A 5410-nucleotide genomic window follows, 5' to 3' on the forward strand; every position below is an offset into this window, starting at 1 on the left:
CTCTGGAACAAGGAGGTTTATATGCTGATTAAACTGTTTACTTAATCAAATATTGAGGGAATTATATGTAGCCTAAAAAGGTATATTAGAAGTACACTTCTATACCACTGAGGCAAATAACAGACATCAGCACAGAGATAGGAACAGGCGGTTACAAAATATTAGCCTTAATCTATTGAAATCCTGACTAATCAATAAACTGTTCATACAAAAATAAGCCCAGAGTTCTGGCGGACGGGCCTCACAAGTGCAATAGTCTAGAGTGCATAGTGTTTGAGCGGAGACAGAAAACCAAGAGCCATCATTTAGCACCCCAATCTCTGCAGATACGCTACACTCTACACTTTAAGCCGACAACTGAAACAGAAAAGGTAAGATAAAGTTATGTATTTTTTTTCTTTTTAACATCAAATGATTTGTATTTTATAATCAGAAGTGTTTCTTTGCTTTAATCAAAAGCTCTAATTTAAGGAGCACAGGAGATGAAGGGAGTCACGTTTTCACAGATTTTTATGTATTATAAAGACATATTTGCTTTGTTAAAAAAAGATTCATTTTCATTTAAGCTTTTCGAACTATCAAGAGGCCCTTACCTTAAGCATGTCCTTCCTGTTCATCTTACTGGTGTTGAAGCTTGGAATGGTCACCCACTCCTCGTGGCAAGGATCAGGCTGAAAAAAATGTGTTACAGGCAATAATAACTACTATATAACACAAAGCATGATATATGTTTATGAAGAGAAGTGATACCAAAATGGCTATGTGTTGCAAGTGTAACACGTTTTTAGTAAAAAGTAGCATAAAAGACAAATATTAGTTGCTTAAATTTTCATACACCTATCACAAGTATGCATGAACTATGTGCAATGTGAGTACAATTTCTCCGCATACAGGCCGTCGACGAACTATGTAGCTCGTCGACAGTCTGTATGCGGAGACGAATGATAAGTTCAATGCTATGCGTCCATTATGAATAGAATACTTTTTAGTTTTATGAATAAGAGAAAAGTGTAACAGCTTCACAATTTTTAGAACTTGTTTTGCTCATTTCAATAGAACTGCTGGTCTTAATTTAAACAAAGTTTGGGAGTATTCAAACGAAAAGCAAACCGGTATAAGTCCATGTAATGAACAGCTAGGAGTATCATCAAATACTCAAAACTGAATTTTCACTTCGAATTTTGATTTTGTTAACATCACCCATATCAGAAAGCTCCCATGTTGTGTATTATCTATGGTATTTCACATCTATAAATTTCACTTAATGCTATCAGCTCTTACCAAGACCTTTTCGAAGCAATAGACCCGGGAAGTCATGCCGTAAATTTGCCTGGCAAAGTCTGAAACCTGCTCAGCGCTGAAATAAGACAATGGAAATATGGATCACATAGCTCAAGTAGTTTTTTCTGTTTAAGGAAGTTTTATAGACTGCAGTATGAGCATTGGACTATAGCCCTTAAAATACATTTGTAACCCTGAACATTATATATGGGAGAATTGTTGATTCCATATTCCTTTTCGTTATTCTAAATGAGCACGAAGCCACTTCTCAGGAGTAGTGCTGTTCTCCTTTAAAACACATTTAGGTAATTTATGGAATACAATAATGCGAAAAATATATGAAGTCGGGTATTCTGATATATCTTCTATGTATTCTCGCTCACCTGACACTCTGTCTGTTTGTCTGCATCAGGCGGCTTATGGCCGTCTCCATTTCAGACAGTATCTCAGACCCTATGTTCTTAGCCATCTACGAGAAAAAAAGTAGAATTAAATATTATATAACAAGCCTTTTTTTAACTTAATGGATATTTTATATACTTGATAAATATTTTCACCCAATAAACAGACATGAAAATTACGATTACTCCTCAGTTGTGCATTATGGATGTTTTGTATTCAAATTAAATCAGTATGTTATATATTCCCTGGAAATTGAAAGCTGTCATTACAAACTAACAATTACCGCAAGGACAGAATCCCTAGCGAAGTCTTCATGCAGGAATGCATCTTTGAAGGAATCTACGTTTTTAAGGTGCACCACCTTTTTCTTATTCAGGACGCCCTCAATCTCCTGTTGATTAAACACGTAACATATTCAAACAACTCTTCAATAATAACGTATGTATATTATATTTCAATTGCATCTTTCATCAAACTAGGCATTTGGTCAACATATCTTAAAATTGTAATGCTGATTACTTGAGATTTGAAGATATATATACACACACGAAAAATATGCATTTTAATGCATTAGTATGATTAACTCGTTTGAATTGAATAACCACAACCAAAAAAGAATATTAATACACACAGATAAAAATATTAGTTTGACGCGTTTTTAACTGGGGCATTTGGGGCCACGTAGATATTAATTGAAATCTCATTTATAAAGGCTATTTAAATTTGTTTGTTATTAATAAGGCATTAAAATAAATACGTTTTTGTACATCCATCCAGACGTTGTACCTTTTACATACTGAGTATGTTATATTTATGTTCCTGTAAGTTAACAGCATAGCAGTATGTATTTAATTGTCATGAAATATTGTACCTTCAAGGCCCTTGTCCTAGCCTCCTTCTGGCCCGGGTTGTGCTGGAGAGCGGATCGCTGTGTGAATACGATCAGTTCGTATTTCTTTACTTTAGCTTCGCTCTTCCAGCAAGCCTGTTAAATTAAGTTCGATGTTAAACGTTCATTTCAGCTATACAAGTTTACGTTTATTAAGAACTGGTTCCAGAGCAGTTGTCAAAGATGTATGTTTACTTTATAGATTAATTGGATTTGATGACAAATATGTTTTATAGATGGTTAATATGTTAAAAGCCGACCTTTCTGGCCTCTCGGAGGCCTGAGAGGGCGTCCTGGTGGCGGTACATCCTTTTCAGGAGGGCTTTCTTTGTCTTCCTCCAATCCTGCATGGTATCGTAGGGAAACCTGAAATAGGGATTTTAAAGTTTACTTTTATGATTTAATTAATATCAGAAAAGTTCAGACATAATATGCTAATGGTTATGACGACAGCAAGAACATCAAACAACAACGAGTTGACGACGATAAGGATAAAATTGTGGAAATAATAAGTAAAGTAGAAGCTCATATAATATGATTACAAGATCTGACCAAAATTTGATTAATAGAAACAAGTTGGATTAGGCCAGTCTTAAAGCTTACAGCTGCAGAGCTGGCTTGTCTGTAAGAGTGTCATAGTGCTTGTGACTGCTCTTGCTTGGTAGAACAGAGCGTTTGAGACCTCGAAGCACACTGCCGAGAGCCCGTACTGTATACGGGTGAAGGGAGAGACAGAATGAGAATCAGAGATAGAGCCATTGGGCATTCGATACATGGGAGAATGAATGTTCGATAATAAGGTTTTTTGAAGGTTAATATGTTATATATGAAGAGTAACAGATGGACCATATACATTAAACCAAAGAAAATGGAAAAATGAACAGATCATCAGAAGCACCAATACTAATTAAAACTACGTAGTCCGATGGGGAAAGAGGAGAGCACAAATCAAATAACACAAAAGAAAGATAAACGGAGTTAGAGCACCAATCAAATAACACAAAAGAAAGATAAACGGAGTTAGTTAATACAATTACTAGAAGTTAATAGAAAGGGGACAATGATATTGTGATAATGATTTTAAACGAGGTTGATGTGGAATCCACAAGCCAGAACTAAGAACAAACTGTCTAGGTTACCTTGCGTGATGATTTGGGGCACCTTTGTTGTCACCCTGGTCACTTGGGAGGTCGGTTTGAAACCTGTAAGCTTACTGAACGTCCTCAGATCGGTGAAGCTGTATAAGAGTTAACGAAATAAATTCAGATGAAGTCTTCAATACAATATATCAAATCAATGAAAATAATGACCTTATTTGTATTCCATGGTGTTGTAGCTGTTTTTTGTCAGTCTACATTATATACTGTATAATACAGTGCTCAACAAATTATCTACAAATAAAGCAGGTGTTCCTTATTATATTGTTTTTTTTTTATCGTTTTCTTTATTACTTGACTTAAAATTTATTTGTCTGTTTCTTCTTTGAACAACTTACACGTCCATGTTAGCTGTGAAAACCTTCGGTCTCGGAATGAAAACGACCTCCCTTGGACTGGCGCCAACAACATCACCATCAAAGTGCAGACTGGGTGTGGCAGACAATAACGAAAGAGGAGCCTCAGTGGGTGCAGGGCAGACAACCTGAGCAGGGCGGACTTCAACTGACGGAAGAGGAACCTCCGTGTTTGGCATGTCAATTTTCTTGCTCAAGGCCTTAGTAGAGCTGGCATCCTGAAGGACAGCCAGGCTATCAATAAAAGTGGTCGCCTTCTTGGTAGCGAGTTGTTTCTGTGGTTGAGCAAAGGGATCAAACTGCAGCAGAACCTCTGTAACGATTGTGGTTGACTGGAGGACTGAAACCTCCAGAGCATGGATAGTTGATACTATTGTAGCCATCTGAAAATAGAGATCATAATGTAGTCATAATTTCATCATACCGAGTGCCTGGGCAATGCCAAATCTCGTACCCGTCCTCACAGTTCCGCTATAGTGTCAGAGAGCTGAGGACTTGAAAGAATACAACGATAATGTGATCTTGCACACAGTTCTTCTCATTAACCAGCAATGTAAGCTTCATTTCATTTTTTTCTCAATACGCTGATCCGGTACCATTCACATCACCTGTCATATCTTTACAGTTATCATTAGATTATTTGGAGATTGGCTTATTTTTGGCTTAAGTTGCACAATGTTCAAACAAAATTTTGCTGGGTACAAAAAATCGTGTAACTGATGTATACAAATGTAATAGAACTGAATCAATATGGCTGTGCCGGATTTTTTTTATTATATTATAACAATTAACATGCCAGGATGTCTAATTCCACAGGCAGAATCTATGTCGCCGACAAAACTGACAAATTAATCCGTAAAACATTGAAATAATTCAAATAAGTATCAAATTCTGTGTCAAAAGCATGCATGAACACATACTACATTAATTTGGTACCATATATCAAATCAACTCGACGTGTGTGCGGAAATATTCGCAAATTTGCAAGAGCTTGAAAATCACTTTGTGTTTCTCATGTAAACAGAAACTGCTATTGGAAACGTGACGTCACTTCCCGTTGACGTCATAATTGAACATGTTTATAAGCCGGAATTCTCTATTTTCCGGTCGCAGTTTTATGGATTACGCGTACACTACTCTTTAAGAGTACAGGTTAAAATATCCAACTTTGTTTTGCGCGCACAAGAATAAATATTTAAAGAATAAATTGTACCGAGTTGCATAAATTAATTTTTATTTTTGCATTTGTATACATGTAATTGTTTGTTAATCAACAATTTTATTTGCATGTATTCCACTCCTTGATATAATAACGCTCCATGTTG

The sequence above is a fragment of the Mya arenaria genome, chromosome 3 (assembly GCF_026914265.1).
Source record: "Mya arenaria isolate MELC-2E11 chromosome 3, ASM2691426v1".
Taxonomy (NCBI): domain Eukaryota; kingdom Metazoa; phylum Mollusca; class Bivalvia; order Myida; family Myidae; genus Mya; species Mya arenaria.